The 23,150-nt window shown below is 40.6% G+C and overlaps 1 pseudogene across 1 annotated transcript in view; it reads right to left on the bottom strand.

Annotated features, from left to right (window-relative positions):
* Window positions 1-3,641: 3,641 nt before the first annotated feature.
* LOC309547954 (uncharacterized protein C3orf38 homolog) overlaps window positions 3,642-23,150 on the bottom strand; it is a 96,612-nt pseudogene continuing 77,103 nt past the window's right edge. The window contains exons 5-7 of the transcript XR_014226155.1: window positions 17,375-17,442; window positions 11,945-12,092; window positions 3,642-4,079 (exon numbers count right to left, since the gene is read on the bottom strand). The product of XR_014226155.1 is annotated as an uncharacterized protein C3orf38 homolog (transcript). The remainder of the gene's footprint in view (window positions 4,080-11,944; window positions 12,093-17,374; window positions 17,443-23,150) is intronic.

Here is a 23,150-nt window from a genome sequence, read left to right on the forward strand (position 1 = left end):
GTTATTCCTACTCTAATTAAAGCAAGGAAAGCGACTTCCAGCAAAGTCTATTATCGCACATGGAGGTCTTATATTGCGTTGTGTGAATCTCTTGGATTTCCCCCACGTACCTATTCGGTGACCCGAATCTTGGCCTTTCTGCAACAGGTAGTTGAGCAGAAATTGTCCTTGAACACTATCAAGGGTCAGGTTTCAGCATTAGCAATCTTCTTTCAGAAACCTTTGGCCACTCATTCCTTGGTGAGGAATTTCATCCAGGGGGTGCGACACCTGGCTCCGCCAGTGCGCGCACCCTTACCACCCTGTGATCTTAATTTAGTGTTGTCGGTTCTTCAGAAACCTCCCTTTGAAGATATTAGGGAGATTCCCTTGCTTACGTTATCCCAGAAGGTGGCCTTCTTGGTGGCTATCACTTCTGCACGCAGGGTGTCAGAACTGGCCGCATTATCTTGTCGTTCCCCATATCTGGTGGTTCATAGGGATAAGGTTGTTCTTCGTCCGAATCCATCCTTTCTTCCTAAAGTGGTTTCAGAGTTTCATCTGAATGAGGTCATTGTATTGCCTTCCCTATGTCCTAAGCCCAGTCATCCTTGGGAGTTTGCGTTACATTCCTTGGATGTGGTTCGGGCAATCAGGGTATACCTGAAAACTACGGACTCGTTTCGTAAAACGGATTCACTTTTTGTGATCACGGATGGCCCCAAAAAGGGGCTGCCTGCATCTGCCGCGACTATCTCCAAATGGATCAGACAGACGGTGGTACAGGCTTATTCTATTAAGGGTCGGAATCCTACGTTCCCTGTTAAGGCGCACTCCACTCGGGCGCTTAGTGCTTCCTGGGCCTTCCGCCATCAGGCGTCAGTGGTCCAGGTTTGCAAGGCGGCTACCTGGTCGTCGGGTCGTCGGTTCATACCTTTACAAAATTTTATAAAGTTGATGTGATGGCATCGGCGGATGCCTCTTTTGGCCGCAAGGTTCTGTAGGCCGCAATTTGAGGAGATCGTTGGTCTACCTCAAGGGTTTTTTTTCAGTTGGATTTTCAGTTGAGTCTCATCCTTTGGTTTGATGAGCCTTTAAGACTTCTAGTTGGCACCGGTTGGGCCTTCTGGATTTAAAATTTGATTTCTGTTATCCCACCCCTCATTTGTGGCACTGCTTTGGGACGTCCCTATTTGATATTAATCAAGAAGACTGCATCTGTCAATGAGCGACAGAGAAAAATGGATTTTTGTAAAATCTTACCGTAAAATCCTTTTCTCTTAAGCTCATTGACAGACGCAGTACCCGCCCTCTGTTTTTAAGTTGGGTTGGGTTAAATTCTCTAACACTGCTTTGTGACATAACTGACTTCCTGGAGCAGAGAGAGAGAGGATATACCCTCTGGGACTGCCCCTAAGGTGTGGCCAGAACGTTTTCCTTCTGCCTAGTCCTACTCCTGTAGAGGGCAGCATAACCCTATTTGATATTAATCAAGAAGACTGCGTCTGTCAATGAGCTTAAGAGAAAAGGATTTTACGGTAAGATTTTACAAAAATCCATTTTTACAAATGTTTGACCACATATGTTCTAGCGCCCGTTAATTTAACGGGCTTAATGTCTAGTTCACTAATAACTGCCTAAACTCGGTTTCTGAGTAGCCATTATCATAACAACCCTGTGTTATTTACATTAGACCTAAATGCAGGGTTATACATAAATAGAAAAGAAAAAATGGCACCTCTAAGAGTATATTATTATATCATTATTGTGTATCTTGGCTTATTGTATATACCGTCACTGTAAGTACTATAGCCATGAGAAATTGTATGGTGTTGGTCCCTGCATTCAATTTAGGCAAGCACATTTTTTGAATTACTGCTAAAATGATTAATTTCTCTGCCAATTCTCCTAGAGGCGCCATTTCTTTCTATAGCATATGTGTATATATGTTGTACACAGCCTCACTGGAACTGTGAGGATTAGATGGGAGCAGTCATGGAGCTTGCTATGAATTTACCCAGAGTCACTGTTTACTGTGAAGGACAATTGTTCCCTAAATAAGGAACATTAACTGTGGACTTTTAAATGTAGGTTTATGCAATGTAATAGAGAGCACCAAATGGAAAATCATTAGGGGTCTAAAGTCTTTTATTGTTCAAGCAGGGCAAAAGACATTTAACATTTCGGGTGTCACACAATCCTTCTTCAGGGCTGGGTAAAATGGCAGAATGTTCTAGGTATTCAAAAGTAAAGCCCCGTACACATGGGTCAAATATCAGACGGTTCCTATTGAACCGGCCGACATTCGGCCTGTACGTACAGCAGCCGCTCCGACGTAGGCCGGCCAGACGTCTGTCGAAGGGGCATGACCAAAAAAGGTCTGCCATTCAGCATCCGATCCGCATTTTCAGCCAATGGCTGACAGCGCTGACCGGTGTGTTCTGGCTGGAAGGGAGGGCCTCCCCCTGCCAGAACACAATAGCTCAGTGGGGAGATCACTGTAGTAACATGAGATTTTTAGTTCAGTATCTCCTCCCAAGCTCTTTGTTTTTCTTTTTCCTTCAGCCTGCTAATTTTCACTACTAAGCAGATGAGCTGGAAGTAGAAGAAGTTCTAAACAGCAGTCAGTGCTGGTGTTCACAGTAGAAGTGGCAAATAAAACTGTTCTGTACACTCAGGATACAGAATGTGTTGGAAAGCTTGCAGAACAGCACGTCTGACCTCCCACTTCTAACTCCACTAATCCTTGAAAGAGAAAGCTAAAAAAAATCAAATAAATTGTTTATTCAGGACAAAGTATCAGGCTCTCTTGTTAGAGTACCCCACTCCCTGATCATTACCTTCTCTTACTACCCTGCCCCTCTGTATTTCTGCCAGGGCTTTAAGACTGACCACTGCACCCTGGGAAGAAGAGAGGAAGGTCACATGATTCCGTTCTGGAAGTACCAAGTATTCCCAAGGGCTTAGACAGATGAATGGAATGGCTGGAGAGCATGGTAAGGGTAAGTATCAGAAGGTGGCATAAAATGCCCTAAAAAGGAAGCCTGTTTCTCTTTAAACTATATAGGGAACCATATATACTAATCTTTTGTTTGTATACCCACACAATCATGATTCATCATGCTTTTCTTTAAATCTTTTTAAATATATACAACAATGTACAATTTTGTGTATGCTGGTATGGACAGTCTTAAGGCACCCCATTCTAAAATATAAAAACTATTTCGATAGTTTTAAATAATGCAGGTAGGACAACCAATGTTAAAGGTGATTTATTCTTCTAAAGCAAATACACTTTTGCAAACTGGTACTGACTAGCATTCCAATGTTTCTTATCTCCCTCAGTTTTTTTCCATCACTTAGCTAATGAGAGGCAAGGGAGGTTCAAACAAGGATGGCATGCCGGCAACTGACATCCTCCTTATCAACTGAAAAGGTCATTGGTCATTAGGAGGTTGGCAGCTAGAAGGTCGTAATGGTGTAAAATTAAAACCTGTGGCTTTGTGTAACTAAAAGGCAGGTTTCATCCACCCACTGGCTTGTATACAATTTTAGGGCAATTTGTAGGCATTTTGCCAAGGCATCCTGGTTGAAAAAGGCAGGCCTAGATGAATAAAAGTTGACATTTTATGAGCCATTACTGCAGAAATCCAGAATATTCCTCAAACCTGTATATATTGTTTTTTATCTATTCTGAGATCAGCATTAGCAATTTTGAAATTGCCATTGTCTGGATGTTTAGTTAATTTATATGTGTGTTTAAACAGCCCTTCATGTGATCGCTCCTTGTAAACAGTTCCAGATACTTCCACAGTTAGTATGCCATGGTTGTTAAGATTGCTCCTTATTCCTCCATGAGTATTATAGTTAAATCTTAGTCTTTTATGTCTTATGAGATCTGAAAATATCCAGCTAGCCGTATCAGATCCTTCACCTTGTATGTTTTTATTTTCACCTATAGTACAGATACAGTGGATAGTTACATTGTCAAAGAAAACTGTAGCTGCCCAATCACCTATAATTATCAAATGTTCAAGTTGAGGAAGCATGTCCTTATAAAACCAGCGACAGAACACTTCTCCAATATCTTCCTTATTGACCTGCAAACAAAGATAGCATTCAGTCCAATAAAGCCTATAAACTCTGGGCACATCATACATTTGTGGTCTCTCTTTGTGTCTTGCAGCAGCCTTAAATCCAATGCAGCATTAAATACTTTCATACGTATAGAGCCACCATGGTTTACTCCATTTAAATGTTTACCATTATTTTTACCTACTGTTTCAGAAAGAAGATTTAAGCCCAACTAAACCTTCATATTAAATCAGCTAAATACAGTCCAGGTAATGTCTTATAGTTTGTTTTCTTCTTAAAGTAATCCTAAAGGCAATGTCTCTTCCGCAATAAAGTGCACCTACCTGTCTGTTCACAACCCGCTGCAGAATGTACACTGAGCTGCACATGAGTGATGTCATTCTGCACCAGCCAATCAAAACAGTAGAAGATCAGCCCCTGGAAGAACTGGGGGGAGAAGAACCCGGCATTGGACCGTTGGAACGAAGGTGATTGTGCCATTAGTCCTGCTTTAAGATCATTTAGAGTTCACTGACAGGTGCATCTGACCTGCAGTCTACTGTGCAGTTGCAAACCAAAGAAAAAAAATCACAGATGGGGTGGGAGTGAAAAGGCAAAATAAGAAAACAAAAAAGTAATTATTCTATGTTGTCTTTAACCACCTGCAAATCACTCACAGTAATTATACTGTGAGTGGGCGGCAGGCACAGTTATGTACAGGTACATCGGCTGTGCATGGGCGCTCCTGTGACCGGTGTGTCCACCGGACACAGCAGATTAACTTTACAGGTCCCAACCAGTATGAAAGGCTGGGATATCATGTTATCACTATGAGTGGTCATAGTTATCACATGCTAGTTACTAATAAATTAAAAAAATTACAACTTCAAAAACTCTCCATACGTCAGACTGTCTATTTTCCAAAAAGGGGTCATTTGAAGGGTTTACATACTGTTCTGCATTTTAGGACCTCAAGAAATTAGATAGGCCATCAGTACATCAGAACTGATCAATTTTGAAATATATACAATATACCATAGTTTGTAGACTCTATAACTTTCACACAAACCAATTAATATACACTTATTGGATTTTTCTTTTTCTTTACCAAAGACATGTATCAGAATACATTTTGGCCTAAATTTATGAAGAAATTTGATTTTTATTCAATATGTGTTATAACAGAAAGTAGAAAATATTGGGAAGTTTTTGTTTTTTCAAATTTCTTGCTTATATGTAAAAAAATAAAAAAAAAAACAGTGGTGATCAAACACCACCAAAATAAAGCTCTATTTGTTTGGAAAAAAATGATATTGATTTCATTTGCGTACAGTGTTGCATGACCTTGGAATTGGCAGTTAAATTAGCACAGTGCTGAATAGCAAAAATGGCCTGGTCATGAAGGGGGTAAAACCTTCTAGAGGTCAAGTGGTTAACAGCTAGATTGTAGCTAGCCAAAGTTTGGTTTACCTTTTTTTTTTTTGCTCTATAGGATTTTTACTAAGCTCAGGGTATTAATTGCTTCTGCCTGTTACAGTTGAGGAGGTGACTGTGGTGAGTGAAGTGAGGAAAGAACCAATAATTGAGCCATAAAGGTTTATTCTCTTCAGCCAATCACTGAGGAGCTTGTTCAGTTATGTGAGCTAGGTGAAGGTGATAAATGTTTAGAGTGTCCCTAAATTCTTCACTGCCACCTCCCTCTGTGTATGATCTATACATTCATTTACCAAGTACACCATTACCAGTCTCCATGTTTTAATAACTTTGATATCAGCATCAGCATTCCAAATAAGATTATCTTCAGGTGTCTATTTTCCAAAAACATGTAATTTTGGGTGTTTTTTTCCTTATTACAGTAAATCATAAAAACTGTGCGATATTAAAATACCACCAAAAGAAATCTCTATCTGTCCCAAATGATATAAAATATATTCTTGAACATTGATGCTTGTTAGTTAAACTATTAGCACTGAAAATTGATTGGTCTGGTAGTGAAGGTGTATTACAGGCTGGTCCTCAAGTAATTATACTGTTCAGAGAAAGTTCCATTTAACTAAAGTTCAGATTGCTCTTAAAGAGTTGTACACCTGAATTGTGACTGCTCCTAAAGGGCAGATGATCACTAGCTCTAAACTGGGATTCTCATTATTAGCTGTGTAGGCCAGATTTGTTGCCATCTTTTTCAAGTATTCTTTATTCCTAACCTTGTTTTTAAAATGAAATCAGCAAAAAAAAATGCAAAGAAAAGGAAATTGACTGACAGCCATCTATAACCCAGCCCATGTTTACCTGTCATCCGGTGTGTAATGGGACACAGGAGCGGACGTGTTCGGTGAGGGCGGGATTTATTTATTTTTTCTGTGGGGATTGGTGGCTGGTGTTCATTGTGATTGATGCTGGATTACTTCAGAAGAAATCATTTTTTTATGTTTTTTTTTTTTTTTTTTTTTTGGGGGGGGGGTATTTACTTTTCACACTATTTTTTGTTGAATGAGTAGGGGTACTGTGTATCCCCCACTCATTTGCATGGGGGGAAGTGGGATATGGGAGCCAACTTATTAAAGGGGGCTTCCAGATTCCAATAAGCCCCCCATTGGCAGATGCCAAAAAAAACCCCCAAACAAGAGGCCCTTGTCCCATCAACCCCCAAAGCACACTTCTATGTGGAGAGTCTGTTAATGTTCGGGGGGGGGCTTGCTTGTCAGGCTACATGCTCAGATAAGAGTCAAGTATGAATTTTTGGGGACTCCGAGCCATTTTTTTATACATTTCAGCGTGGGTTCTCCTTTAAATCCATACCAGACCCAGACCTTTTTTTTTTCTAGCTTTTAAGCCAGTCTTTCTTTAGTTTACATTCTACTGACAGCAGGGAATCTGACAGCAGATGAGACATGGTGGTTAAAGACGTGGCGGCTGAGTGGCTGCCCGCTTCTTATTAACCAGTGCTATTCCAAATGAAATGAAAGGATGCCAAAGATACAAAATGAATTCAGAAAAAAAAATTGGTCCATTATTGAATGCATCCAAAAAAGGATTCTTCACTTAACAAATGGATCCGAAAATGAAACCACATTTTTCCGATGAGAACATGTCTAGTCAAAATTGCCCTAGACAGAAATTGGTTAATTTAATAAAAAAAAAGTAGTGGGCGTGTCCTAACCTCGGAGGAAGATGGCCGCATAGAACCAGACCTCCGGCCGAACGAGGGGAAAAAACACCTGCTGAGAGTAGATCTGAAGCAGCTAGCCATGGAGAAAGGAAATCGGAAATCCGCAACACAATCCCATTCCCCGCAGACCTCAGGCACCCAGCTGAGTCACTAGATACTGGAGATGTTCTGGACACAGGCACAGAGCATGACCACCTTCTCCAAACAGACCTCACAAACCTCCTCTCAGGATTTAAGCAATATGCAGCATCCAAGCAGCCAGACACAAACAATGTTAAGCGAAATTACAGCCCCTGCAGCACCAGCCCAAACTTCCACATTAAGCCTGCATGATTTACTGGCAGTAGCCACAGACATAAAGGACACCCTGTCAGCAGCCTTTTCAGCAGCTATTGCTGACCTCCGCAATGAGCTTCATGACATGGCTGACCGTGTACAGGAGGTAGAAAAAATCACTACACGACATGAAGAGCATATTGACCAAATCCATACTGCACTGATCTCACAGACTTTATAAATGATAGAGCTTCATAGGCATTTAGAGGATTTGAATAACCACGGATGCAGGAATAATCTGAGGCTCTATCCCTAATTCTAAGTTTCACATACTAGGACTATCAAGAGTCAAAACTGAGTTAGTATCTCCCATGCTATCTTTCAGTAAAACAAAACTGAACAGAACCAAACACTAAATGGGCAGAAAATATTACTAGCTAAGTTTTACAAAAGAAAAAAGTTGTATTTACATGCACTAATTTGTTAACCCTGTTTTAAGGTTTAATTTACCTTTACATTTTAGTCTTACCCACAAACAAGAAGTAATCTTTATCTTTATTAATTAAACCTTTAAAACTTTTGTTTTCTTTTTTCTAGTAAAGGCATAAGTAAAGAGTCTTAAAAACCACAACATACTTTAGGTAAAAGAAAAGAGCCATACTGAAGAGTGATGACTGGCCATGCCCTCATCCGGACACAGTTTGTTCCCATTAGGGAAACCAGAAATTCCTTTTTTTTTTTTTTTAGTGGTATGACCTGTATCACAAGCCTGTTATGGATATTCTGTTACTCATTGTTAGTACGGTCTATACCTCTCCCCTTGTATTGGCTAATTTGACTATGTTATGTCGTGCTTTTTCTTTTGTTTCTATCCCTCTATGGATAAAAACTTGACAATGTATTACTGAAATGTTTGTATTTTCTACTTTTCTGAAAATCCTCAATAAAAACAAGGTAAAAGAAAATTAAGTAACTTCAGGAATATCTTATTTTAAATACAGCATTTACAACATTCTTTGAAAACTGTTGGAAAGTGTTTGTGCAGCATCCACTTAAATACAATGCCAGCAAATCTCTGAGTAGCTTCAACTCACTTGAATTTGTCTGCCTTCATCGTTCCTTTTCAGTGCACTTATTTCAACACTACTTTCCAAAAAACCACCTAGGAGCAAAATAAAGAAATAAGGCTCCCTGGCAGTAATGCAGATTGCAAGGGAAGGGTGGCACAAAAAAAAATCTTGTTTCACAAATAGCGCCTATGAAGCTTATTTAGATGCATCTTCAAAGACATTATAAAACCACTTAAAACAACAGAAAAGTAAACCCTAATGGCCTATTTGCCCCTTTCCTATCTCTTGGTATACTGACATGCCACAATGGACCAGAAATGCTACATGCACCTTTTTTTTTTCAATGCAGTGCACCACAATGCATGGTACAGCATAACCGTGTGCTGCACGGTGCATTGGGGTGCCAATGAAAATCAACAGCACTTCAACACACACTTGTGTCCATGATGAGTTGCTGCATAGGCATTAACAGGCCCTTATAATATAAATACACATCTGAGGGTCGTAAAAGCTGCTCCTTTGACACTCAACGAATATAGGTTGCTCTGTGAGTTTCTTTCCCATCTACTATTTTGTCTCCATGAGAAGGGTGATATGACTTTGTGGGAAGTGTATTGTAAATGGACTGAATGTCCTTTATAAAATGATACAATACTTTGGGACAGTTAATTGCTACTTTCCTGATAGAACATACATTCTTCTGTGAAATCCGCTAAACTGAAAAGAGCAAACAAGTTATCATTTATATACATACCTAAACTGGTGAATTATGCCTTTCATATGATTGTTCTTAGGACAACTCTCACTACTTTAGCAATCTTATCTTATTTTATGAGGATTTACAAAATAAAAAAAGTCTGTTTTATTCAATTTAGCGGTATCAAGAAAACCCCAATTTTGGTATTTGTCATTTTCAATGGGGAGGTGTATACCAACAGAAGAATTGGTTAACCGGTTCCCGAATAACATAAGGAAAGTAGTTTGTTAATAGTCAAAGCTAAAATTCTTAGTAGTTAGTCAAATTTAGACTCCCTCTGTAATGCTGAAGACATTTTGTCATTCATCCAAGCAGATTTTCAGTTCTAATGAATGTCAGGACCATACCCAGCATTATAACTCAGTCACCTTAATCAAGTCACCATGGAATTCCTCAAGGCAGGACTGGTTAGTTTTGGAATATAACCATCCTTAAAGCAGTGCAAGTGTAAGAAGTACTGTGAGCACCTTATTCCAAAAACTGGGGATAGCAAGATATTGCTCATCTTTTACTATACACTTGGCCTGGGAAGTGCCTTTCTTATCCTCCTGGTTCTTGTGGCAGTGCATCACAGCTGTGCTTTATTTATATTGCCAGGTTTTATTATTCTGTTCCCAATTAGAATAGTTTTTAATTCAGACAGCTGCTTTACAATGTCCTCAAATAAAATATGATAATCCCCTTTTTTCCCAAATCCCAAATTCCTAACTTTGGGTTTCCCTTTTTGTGGGATTAGAAGTTTTGCTCTTCCTGGTGCCATTGCCTGCTTTAAAGCTGACACCATTTCTGTTGTCTTTGCTTCCAACATTCTCTCTTTGTGGCATTTTTAATATATAAGGGTGAGGTCACAGGGTTCTTCTTAAATTGCATTTAAAATATAAAAAAAAAAAAAAAAAAAAAGGCTGATGGGTAGGATTTTTATGACAGACTGTTGGCCTCTTCTGTCATAATTGCTTCTCCCTTCCTGTCAGATTTTGTGTAGACTGAGATGCGCGTGTACAGCTCAGCATACATTCACGGCATAGCTGTGTGCCAAGATGAGTTAATAATTTTTATTTTTTTCTTGTGAAAATTTATTTTCCTTTAAAACTTTATGCTGGGGAATCAGGACTGTATAAAAATCAGGAAAATACAAAAGCAAAAAATGGGACAGCGTTGTCTGATGGCTATAAATAAGGTTAAGATATCCCTGGGGTTACAGTCCCACTGGCAAAACATCACATTTAGCCCAAAGAACCCTAACAAATATATTAGACCCAGTTAGACCGCAAAACCACCTCCCCATACACCTCCCCACTCCCCAGTGGGACATAAACCCCACTTTTTTGAACTGATGTCTTAACCTTGTTTATAGCCATGAGACAACATTGTCCCATTTTAATGCTTTTGGGTTGAGGGGTATTGTCTAATTTATATTTTTGTGAATTTTTGATACCAATAAAGTTGTTTTTTCATTACTTAAAGTCACATGTGTCCTTATAGACTGCATCATTTCTTTGGACAAAGTCTCCTTGCAGGGATGCTCCCTTTTATACTGAAAAGCATAGAACATTTTTCAGCATCCCTAATTGGTCTTATGGAGGTTATAAGGCTCCCAAAGGCCTTTTTAGAAACTGTAAAATCCCCATAAATTTAGATTTTTATGTTGCCATCCTAATCTGTACCATTTGATTTAAGTTTAACACCATCCAACATTTGTGATCAATTCTATGCCCCACTTTTCTGAGTGATTGAGGGTTAGCCTCGTCAAATTGTAATCCTTTCTCCCCCCCCCCCCCCCATTTTCTATCTATTTGACAGGTTTTAGATGTAACAGGAAGTGAAAGAAAACCTCCTCGTGAAGACAAAAAAAAAAATAGATTGAAAACACATTTTCTAGTAGACTAAGCAGGTTTTAGAGCCTTTGTCCTGATTTTATTACTTTATGTGTCCTTTTGAGGCATATTTCACTTCACTTCCCTTGACGGTGATGAGTATCAGGTGGAACGGGAAGTAAGTTAAAATTTATTTAATAGGAAAAAAGCATTTAAAACTGACCGAAAAATTCTCCTCAGTAGGATCTCAGATAGCATTTGCCCTTACCTGCTCTTACTAAAAAAATGTTTTGATGAAAACTGGGTAATATAAGCTCTTTGTATCAACCAAGCTGCAAAGAGGAAGACACAGAATCCACAAGTATCAGGAAACCATTGCTCATAAACAAAAACCTGCGTTAAAACCCAAAAGCTGATATCCCTCCTAGTCCTAGAGGGAAAAAATTATAATACTCACTCATCTTGTCACCTTCAGATCTTGTCCCCAAGGCACCTGCAGACTAGAAAAAAATGCATCTGATCAAAGCTGGAAGAAGGCTAAGCATTGATATTGATGTGTAACGAAGCATAGGGTGAAGCCACTGTTTAAAACACAAACATGTGCAAATGCCCAGAATTATAGAGCATTAGAGCATTCCCTAATAAAACACAATTCTGCACCCATCAATCAACCTAATATTTTTATATATGTTAATCAAGCCGGGTTGCAGAAAACCTTTGTTTATGTTAATAAAATGTTGTAGTCTGCAATATTCAAGTAAAAAATAAAACCTAAAATTAAAAAGAAAAATGTGTTATTTCTTACTGCTGAATGTCCCGAAAGTTTGGATCCAGTTCTAACCATACCAACCCGAAATGTTTGGTTTGAATCTAGGTTCTTTTCAAACCCTGAGCTCATCCTTAGTCCAAACCCAGCTGCAGGTAGAAGAGGATTTGTCCCGTTTGAAAACCTCCTAGGGCGAGAGCCCAGAGACACACAAAAAGTGAACCACAGCATTTAAAATTCGTAAACTACCCTTTTGTGTAATGCAACACACCCCAACACACTGACACATGAATGATGCAGTAACAAAACTTTACCATGACATGGAAGTGCTAATAGGCTCTTATGTAGCCACTAGGGAGGGTGTTGACGCAATGGCAGAAATTAAGCAAAATCTCTCCATTGGGTCCAGGGTGATGGTAAAAAAAGCAAAGCATTCAAAATAAAAACAGCCTTGCCTCTTTCTCCTTGCTGTCTATTCTGCATATTGTCCTGATGCTCGCCAATTACTACCAATTGGAAATAATTTGTACAGGAATAGTGGAGGATTTAGGAAATAGGGGGTTACATTTTTTAAATGTTTTTGTGGACTCTTGTTTGACATTTTATCAGTCTTATAAAAAAAGTCCAATTCTACTGCAAAAAAAAAAGCTTAACTATACTATTAATCTGTTTTGCCACTGGCCAATAACTATTTTTTAAGATTAAACGTTCCTTTAGTATTTAGATTTGTTGTGGGTGCTACTTTTTCTGTTCAAACTTATTCCTGCTGAATAGAAAACCAAGTGTCACAGCCAAGATTACCTAAAAAGATTGAGAAAAATCAGATTGCTGCTGTTGTGAAAGTTAAAACATCATATTTTACAGTGTCATTGATGCTGTCTTTGAATAGTGTGCTGTTCTGTAACACCATTAAATCTCAAAGGCATCTCCAAAGCATGTAAGTTTTATAGGATTGAAGAATTTCCCATGTTGACCTATGTTAAAACTTAAAAGGACACTCTTCCTGCTGTACGGTACAAAATATTCTGCTATGTTAAATGTCCTCCATGCTGTTTTTGACAATAGATTACATAGTAGCATTGCAAATGACTAGAATGTAGTTTTAAGATTCATCTCCATAGATTTTAGTGGTGTTTGCTGCTAAGTTTGGGTTTTGCCAATTTGAAGAAGGATTTGATAAACCCCTATGAATAAAACCTGGGCAGATTCCTTCATTCCTAGTCAGAAATGGCAGCACCCTTATTTCTCTTACTACAGATTTCCCCTAAAGTGTCTTTGTTGTGGAATCTTTACCATACAACACACTTCGGGGAGTGTCAGATTCTATATCCCCCGATGCGTGCTGGGGTTCCACATGCCAGACCCTTTGTCAGTACCATGTCCTGTGTAACCATAGTGCACAGTGGGGAGTAATACACCGGAAATATAATGAAAAAGATTCTTCAGTCTGCCTAACTCTTTAAGAGAGTAAAGATTACTGGGACAAGTAGATATAATATCTCTTCAGAGTTCAGAGTTGAGTTAAAAGTTAATAGCTCCAGGCATTTGTTATTTGAAATACAGCATTCCTACATTCTTTGAAAACTGTTGGAAAGACTAAGTGTTTTTGCAATTCCAATCTGTAATAGAGGGAAGCGCATGCAGACCTCGGGCAATATCGCTTCATTTTGGGACAAATTATACAGTACAGTTAAAATGCACTCACATGATTTCTTCTTAGCAAATCCATATCGGCATATTCACAGGAGCTCCTCGCTCCTCCCGTCCCTCCAGATGGTGACACTCCGGTCTCCTCACCAGATTGGTTTGATATTTCTCCTTCTGAATATGGAGCACAATTATAACAACATGGGTGATATCCTTCTCTTACAGATTTTCTGAAACCTGGAAGACATTCCTCGGAGCATCGACCCCTTGGGACCTAAGATAACATGGAAAGATGTGAACTGTTTTAGTAGACTGTCCGTGGCGTGCTGCTTTCTTGACGTCCTGTTCCTATGAATATGCCGATATGCGTTTGCTAAGACGAAATCATGTGAGTGCATTTTAACTGTACTGTATAATTTGTCCCAAAATAAAGTGATATTGCCCGAGGTCTGCGTGCGCTTCCCTCTATTACAGATTGGAATTGCTTTTGATCCGCCCCCCCCCCAGTGAAGTGGGAGAGGAGCTGCAGTGACCAGGACATATCGGCTAAAAGACACACATCCAATAGGAAGTGGACACATGGACAGCGCCATAGGCTGGTGAAGTATTTCCCCATGTATATGCTGTGTATCTGCATGTGCAGGGGTTGTTCTTTTTGATTGTTCTAAGTGTTTTTGCAGCATTTGCTCAAATTAATTGTAGAACTCTCTAATGTACTACTAGTGGTAGTACAGGTAAATTCTAGTCTGGCTCAAGGGCTAAGCCTGAGCCATGGAATCTGTCTCCAAGTTATTATAGTTCAGGGCTGGAAGACTCATCTTGGCAGCTCTCTGGTGCCTTCCCCTGGTTCTAGAATGTTGGTGAATATTCTAGAAATTAGTGGATGGAAGCTAGGAGGATTGTCTTGCATATTTAGGGGCCCTTAGCCAATCCCCAGGAAGTGGGCCTGGCAGTGGATTAAGTGAGCCCTTAAATAGATATGAGTTATGCCAGCAGGGGAGTCTGGTGAAAGATGGAGAAGCAGTGCTGAGAGAGTCTGTCGGTGGCCCTTGAGGGACCCCTGCTGGGGAAGGGTTTTCCCTCGGTCCGGAGCTTGACTGGCTTGCCTGGAAAGATTCTACCACAGGAGGCAGTTTCCAGAGAGGCAACGGTAGCAAAGAGAGACAGAGTAAGTAGATCATCACCGTGCAGGGACAGACAAGGGGAGAGACTACCAGCTGTAGCAGGTCTCTCTTGAAGACAGCGGTGTGCTTAATTTCTCATCCAACCTTGTCCTGGGAGATCTCCAGTGTGTCAGGTGGGCAGACTGGGAACAAGCAGCCAGGTGGGCTAGCATTGCCTGCAAGTAGTATAGCTGGGACCAGTGTCCACAGTGAAGCAGAAGGTGTTGCAGGATGCAGTTCACTCCACATGTGCTACTTTTCTAAGGGACTCAGGAGTTCCTAGCCTGTAAGTGGCTGTTGCTAAGCTAACAAAAGTCTGTTAGTTCCTACCGGAAGCATTGGGGGGTCCTATGCATGGACAAATTTTTAGGTCCAGTGATCCCGACCCAACCCGTCTTTATATACAGGAGATCTCCTTCGTTCGGTGATCAGGTCATCAAAAAGGTCTTAGACCCGCCGTCTCGACCCAGAATGTTTTGGGACAGGGTGGGTTTCTTTGCATGCCGCAGATGTATCTCTTGCAGGCAAGTAAAGGAAACATTAAGAGCTAAGACTGCGTTCGAGGCCAACGGGAAAAGTTTTGAAATCAGGAAATTTATAGCGTGTCAAACAACGCACGTGGTATACTGTCTTGCGTGTCCGTGTGGCCTGATTTATATTGGCCGGACTAAAAGAACTTTGTCCAAAAGAGTGTCAGAGCATTTGGCCAATATTAGAAAGGGCTTCAAACATCACCGCGTTTCACTACACTTTCGACAGAAGCATAAGAGAGATCCATCGGGCTTAAAATTCTGGGGTATAGACAAATTGGACCCTGTTTGGAGAGGCTCGAATTTAGTTAGGGAGCTCTCCAAAAGAGAGACCCAATGGATTTTTCTAACTGGTTCTTTGACGCCCAAAGGCTTGAATGTAGAATTAGACGTAAATTGTTTCATAAGTGACTATTGAGGGAAACATATTTCTTTATGTTTTCTTTCTAGTGTCACTTTTTTAATTGTTATAATATCTGCATTTTACTTTTTTAACGACATAAATTTAGATATTTGGTGACGCATGGCGTGTCATTCACCATATTTAGCACAATGCACATCTGCCCCACTAAGATTTTTACCAATTTTAGGTGGTTTTAAATTTCAATATTGGAAGTTTTAATGATTGTATGATTGTACATGTATATTGTACTATTGATTGATTATTTTATATGTGATCATCTGATTTTTAATTGTTATTTTATATGTGATCATCCGATATTTATTTTATTGTTCTAATTGTGTAGAAGTACAGTCCTGAATACATACCTTCATATCTCAATGATCAGACTCATTTTAATGGGATCGGAATATAGAGATTTAAATTGACCATGATTAGTGATATGGTGGTGGGATCTAATTAAATATCGGTTAAATGCTGCTAGGAGATGGGTCTTTCCGCTCATTTATTCTCCCCGATGTATGTAGTGGACTGATCTTCAATATGATATATTTTGCAGCATTGACACATTGTATTTGGAATCACCAGTGTACGGGCTGTTGCCAGCTGGTCAGTGATCTCCTATGACTCAAGGCGGCCCCGCTCTGCAGATCGTTGCGCTTGCACCGGCAGCCAGCAGCGGAGGGGGTTAACCATATGAGGAGGAGTGAGATAAAAGGATGTGGAGGTGCCGCGCGCCCGCACCCTCAGTAGAAGTCACCGTTGTGACGAAACATGTCAGGGAGTGAGCGCGCGGCCACCCAGACTGCAACATAGTATCGAGCGTCGGAGGAGTCTCTCTTTCATCCTCTTGCGGCTGACGAGCAGGAGAGGACTGGTGAGCGGTAAGCCTCCCAGCGCTACGGCTGTGTACATTTATGCTTTTTATTGCTTTTTTAAATGTGAGTGCATAGAGTGGGGGATTGGTTTGGGGACTGAGTAGTGAATAAAATTGTATTTACATACTACCCTATGAGCCCTCTATCTTTTATCTCGCTCTGTACTGATTTGATGAGCCTGGAGATCGTGCCTTTGCAAGTCCCTGATCTGTGAATGGGGAGAGGTTTGGTTTGGATACCGACGATTCTGAGGATCTGATGACTGACCTGGCTGATCTTATTATTTCTAAGGCGATTTTTACCTAGTCCGGTGAGTGAGCATTGCCCTAGGGGTCACGGGGTGTGGTGGAAGTCTGCACCTGTATTTTGATTATTGATCCTTTCAGCATGGACTTTGCTTCTTCACTGACTTTTTTCTTTTTCTTTTAAGAGGGGTCACCCTTTTAATCAGCGCTGCTCATGTATTGGACTTACTATTGCTTCATACTGTGTGTAGTTTGATACATTTGTTTACAGTTCCTAAAGGAGTGAACCCAGCAGAGCTGTACAGAGGATCAAGATTTAAACAGGAGGAAGAAGTGGAAGCTCTAAATAGGGGGTAAGTTGTCCCTGGTTCTGTTGTTTCTGTCAAGTTGGGCATCCCATAATCCCCATCACCATCCAAGTTATTATGCCCTAATAAAAACAACTTAAATAAAGCTCAAGGACTGTTTACTGTGTCTGGATGCAAGTTGAAGATGCTGTGTGCTTGGCTGTGCAGCAGTGGGGAACCCTGCCATTTCCAAACTCCCACGGGGGTAGTGCTACATAATCTAAATATCAATAAAATTCTTTGGGTAGCTTTAACTCACCTGAATTTGCCTGGTTAAATAGTTCATTTTCAGTAAATTTATTTCAGAACGACTTCCCAAAGCACCACCTAGAAAACAAATAAAGAAATTACATAAAACTACCTAACCCTGATGCCGATTGCAAAGGAAGGTCAACACAAAACCAAATAAATCGGATTTAAAACCTGTATCAGGCTTATTTAGCTGAATATTTAAAAAAATATTGATAAATCTCTTACAAAAACAGAAAAAACTCTAAGGGCCCATTTACGCCTTTTTAATCTGTTGCTATGCTTATACACCACAACAGGCCAAAAATGGGACATACAGCTTTTCTTTTAAATGCAGCACACCACTATGTATGACAGAGCATTATTGTGTGCTGCAAGGACCATTTGATGACATTGAAAAGGAACAGAATCACAATGCACTGCAGAATAGGCATGAATGGGATTTTTTTGATACTCAATGGGCATTGGTTGCTCTGTGGGTTTCTTTCCCAGCTACTGTTTTGTTCTCTATGAGAAAGGTGATATGACACTAGGAAGCAAAAACAAACTGAATGTTCTTCATAAGATTGTACAACACTTTTGGATAATTGTTAATAGTTACTACTTTCCTGATGACAAAATCATTTTCATGTGTGAAATGTGTAAGTTTAATAAGAGCAACCAAGATATCCCCTTTATACATATCTAAAGTGATGAATTATGCTTTTCTTATGATTGTCCTTAGGATTCACCACAAGAGTGACTTTATCTGATTTTATGAGGATTTCCAAAAAAAAAAAAAAAGAATGTTTTAGTCAATTTAGTCAATTTAGTAGTATCAAGAAAGCCGCAATTTTGTTATCTGGTATATACTAACAGAAGAATTAGTGTTTGATTATTAACCTGTGCCCCAGGTAAACTGCGACAGGTAATTTGTTAATAAAGTGGATGTAATACCTAGTGAAGTAAACAGCCTCAGATAATACACAAAGATGACACAAATCCTCCTACATAGGTTTTACTTATTTATCTTCAGCCCTCTTGTCAGGAAAGGCTATACCATAGAACAGAGACTGTTTACAGGTGCACACATATGTGCATGCGCCAATATGTGTACGTGCATGCGAACGCGCACTCGCAAACGCTCATCTGGTGCCAGACAGCCTATTTAAGTAGAGCTTCAGCACTGGCTAATTGCTGTTTCCTCTACAGCATTCTGTGTATGTTCCTGCATTCCTGTTTCCTGCATTTGACCCCTGATCTTGACCCGGCTTGCTTCTGACCCTTTCTGTCTGCTACTTGTCCTGACCCTTGGCTTCACCTTGAATTCTGTCTCTGCCTGCTGCACCTGTTGATCTGTTGCCGATTCTGCTTGTGACCCGATTATGCTTCTGTCTGCCGTATATGCCTGATCTGTCCGTCTGTCACTGACCCGGCTTGTCTGACCCTGCTTCCAGCTTGCTACAGCTCTTTCAGTCCAGCTCTGCACCTTCTGGTGCCTACTTCCTGCTGTGCACCCACAGTCTGTCATCAGCCAAGCCAAGTCAGTCTGCCCGCTTCCAGCTATCCTACCGGCCATCTCATCTGCCTGCTGTCACGTTACTCCTGGCTTCCTTCCATCTACTACCTGCACAGACTACTGGACTGATCCTAGGTGCTCTTACCCCGCCGTGCTCTAGCTGGTACTGTCTCACCTCCAGTGGCCCTCAAGCCGGAGCTGTACGAGAGGCCTTCCTCCGCATGTCAGGTTCTCCAACCAGGTACGTGACACCTCTCTTCCCTACACCCCTTTAAAAGGGCAGAATCATGTTAAAATTCCTCTCCATCTGTTAGTATAACAGAGGAGGGGGTGAGGGGCTGCAGTTACAGTGTGTAAGAGCGGATTGGAGGAAATTAACACATGGCCATCACACAGCAGACAAACTGTGTTGTGAATAGACAAGATCTGTGCTGAGCTCCCTCCCCGACACAAATTTTTATCTTATGTGTTGGGAAAAATTCTCAGAAATTACTCATGCATATAACAGAGGAACAAAGCAACAGAGAGAAACAACACTTGGAGCTTTGTATAGACATAAGTAAACAATACAGTTATATGTGCTTTGCTCAGATTTCATGAAGGAGGTTTAAAACCACTTTAAAGCTAAAAATACCTAGTTGTACTTAATCACATTTCTTTTTCCTGTAATGTTGAAGATGTCTTGCTACTTATCCAAGAATCTTTTTCAGTTCTAATGAGGGCCAGGACCATACACAGCATTCCACAGAGGTAACTCAATCACCATACAATGAGTCAAGGCAGGGTTGGTTAGCTAAGGCTGGCCATACATGTTCAATTTTCTTGTATAATTTTCTGTTAGATTTACCAAAAACCATATAAATATGAGGTCAAAACGAAACACTTCCAATTGTATCAAATTAGGCATGCCTTTGTACTACATAGTTGAAGGTAAATCTAAAGAAAATTGTCCAGAAAATTGTATAATGTATGGCCAGCCTTAGAGATACAACCATTCTTAAAGTTGGGAAGCAGTGTAAGTGTAAGGCTCCATGCACACGGGACGTTGTTAAAAGTCCCTTTGAATGCTGGAATTTTTAGGACGTTTGAAACGTCCGTTCGGTCGCGTTTGTACCCGCGTTTAGCGGGCGTTTAGTGGCGTTTGCGGGCGTTTGCGTTTAGAAGCGTTCCTAGAGGTCAAAAAAATTATTCCCCTTTAAAATGGAAAAACGCGAACGCTAAACGCGGGTCATCGCGTTTGGACGCGTTCGGATGCGTTCAGACGCGTTCGGACGCGTTTGTGCGTTTGAAACGCCGGGAAACACACGTTCGAACGCAAATAATTGCGTTCTAAAAACAGTCCCTGAACGCAACTGCCTGCAAATGACTGTAAACGACCTGGTGTACATGGACAGATAAGATAAAATGTAGATGGGTTCAGGGGCTTCTGAAAAAAACGCCCAACTGCTCCTAAACGGCCATTTCCAGCGTCCCGTGTACATGGAGCCTAAGAAGTAGTGTGAGCACCTAATTCCAAAAATTGTGGATAACAAGATATTGCTCATTTTTCACCTTACACTGGGCCCTGTGCTCTCAAATAAAAGGGGAGATTCCTCAACTCATTGCTGGTGAGTGAAGGGTGGAAAAAATTCTGCGTTTATGGACAAAAGAATGGGCTGTGGCCAACCTCAAAATATAGTCCAAAGACTATATCAATAAATGTGGGATGGGTGAGGTGAGATGGCGCTGCCTAATTATATGCAAATGGTGTAAAAAAGTTTAGTTTAATTGTCACAACGTAAAGTGCTAATGTGCTAGTTTAAATGGTTACGTGCAGTCCACGATATAGGGCATAAGTATATAAAAGGGTACAAAGCAGATATAGAGAGTACTCTCCAAAAAGTAGTGCTTAAAGTGATATGTGCAATAAATAGTTAATAAAAAAATCTATATACTAGTGAAGGGTAATGGTGGTGTTTCACAGTTATAAGAATACAATCTAATATAATATGATTGAAATGTGCTCATAAAAAAATATATGCTAAATAAATAAATTGATGTGCAAAAAAGACTATGTGCCAATGAAAGAGATTAAAATGATAATGGTGATCACAAAATTGAAACAGTATAATAATCCGATAAAAGAGGTAGGTAGTCCATACAGTGATTAAACACAAAAAATAGAAAAATTGTGATAATCCACCAAAGAGTGCTGAACAGTCTTTAAACGTGCTATAAAAGTAAGCCAAAAATATCTTATTCAATTGGTGATATTCCGGGTGATCCGAGTGTTGGGTGATGGGTGAGAAAGACCAGTGCACCCCTCCAATTTCTCCCGCACTCACCAGAAATATGCACCCCTACAGGGGTAACGGGCCTCGATATAATATCCTCTTATCCAACAATTTCAATGTGTGGGGATCTTGGGGGAGAAGGTATCTCCTTAACCTGGATAGTGGAGCCTCTCTTTCTTGACAATGTTACGAAGCCTACCGCATGTGGAAGTGTACCGCATTGGACAATGGCCAGCTTTTAGTGGCAGCTACACTCAGAAAAGTCTATCTTATAAACCAAAATTAAGCAGCGCTAGCATTAGTGATAGTGCACATCATGTGAATATGAATATTAAATTTCATGAGAACAATCTTAAACGTGAAAAAAATATTGTGAATAAAAGCAAAAAGTCCTTAATCATGATCCAAATAAAGTGCTCAGGTGCTGAAAATTATTCAAGGAGCTCCAAAGTGATAGGTGACCTATTCTGTCTCAGCATCGATTGTACCTGTGACCTCCTTGTAGACCCAGTCTGAAAGTGTGTGCAGCAGGTTGAATGATGGCTTTAACAGATAGTTTACTCAATGAATAAAGACTCCAGAGGTGTTCTCCAATGCTTCTTTATGCTTCAAGTTAGCAAAGGCATAAACATAGAGGCTTTTCCATAGGTAAATTTCCAATGAAGTTACACAGCTTCCACACTCTGCAGTCTCCTCATAACAACTAAACAAAATGGGAGTTACAGCAGGAAAATGGAGGATGGGAGAAACCATCTAGCCAGAAACAGCAGGGGTGCAAGGAAGATACCAATAACATAGCATAACATAACATTTAATAACAACCGCTAGACAGTTAAAGCTGCGTGGCAGCACACTCCCCGCCTGGTATCGTGAGATACCACTACACAATTATTTTCCATAAACATACAATTAACATTGCATACAGTAGAATGCTATGTAGCCCTCTCCTCTAAGCTAACTATGCTAGAGGTCTAAGTGACTCCTACACATAACACTGAATCAGAATTTTTGGAAGCAGGCATAATTAGGACTGTCTCAATGACTGGTCTCAGGAAGGTTTTTGGGCTCCCGTCCTTTACAATCCTGACTTCCACACTTCGGACCTTTCCATCATCACTAGCAATGGCCTTTGTAATAACTCCAACTGGCCACTGGATCCGATTGGTTTGCTTTTCTTTTAGAAGAACCAGGTCTCCTTCCTTTAAGTTAGGCTTCTGGGTATGCCACTTTTTACGTCCTTGAAGAAGTGTGAGGTATTCCCTCCTCCATCTGTCCCAGAAACAATCTGCAAGGTATTGAGCGTATCTCCATTGACGTTTATATATGTCCTTTTCATCAAAGATGCTCTTTGGCACTGGGGTCTGTCCAATTTTCCGGCTCAATAATGCAGCTGGAGTTAAAACAGTCGGACATTCTGGGTCTGTAGATACAGCGGTCAACGGTCTTGAGTTGATTATTGCTGCGACCTCAGCAAGGAATGTAGTAAGTACTTCATGGGTAGGACGTGAAGAACTCACATCAAGCAACATAGAATCCAGTATGCGCCTTGCTATCCCAATCATACGTTCCCATGCTCCGCCCAAGTGTGAAGCGTGTGGTGGGCTGAATCTCCACTGGTCTGCAGTGGCGGAGAAGGTGGCCCTTGGAGGTGGCTCCGTCTGAGAAGCTCGCTCCCGCAGGGGCTTGCCAATGCTCTGGGACGCTCTCTCGCTATAATTGAACTGGTTGGTCAGTTTTCTCTCCTTCTTGTTCCTGGATGGTATTTCCTCACCTTCTGTCCATTCTTCACTAGCCTGAGCGTCAGATTTCCCATCTGTATTTTTGTCTCCCGGCTCTGTGGAGTCGTTGGTTTGAGTCTCTTCAATGACTCCCAACTTCCCCATCTGTCGCCGCGCTTCATCAAAGTCTTCGTTTAACATGTTTCCATCCAGGGAGAAGCGTACGGCCAGCTGGTCCACGGTGTTAATGGGTTTGTAGGCCTGTTCCTTAAAACTGTACCTCACAATGTTCTGGGG

Source organism: Pelophylax lessonae (genome assembly GCF_965119305.1).
Source record: "Pelophylax lessonae genome assembly, chromosome: 2".
NCBI classification, from domain to species: Eukaryota; Metazoa; Chordata; class Amphibia; order Anura; family Ranidae; genus Pelophylax; species Pelophylax lessonae.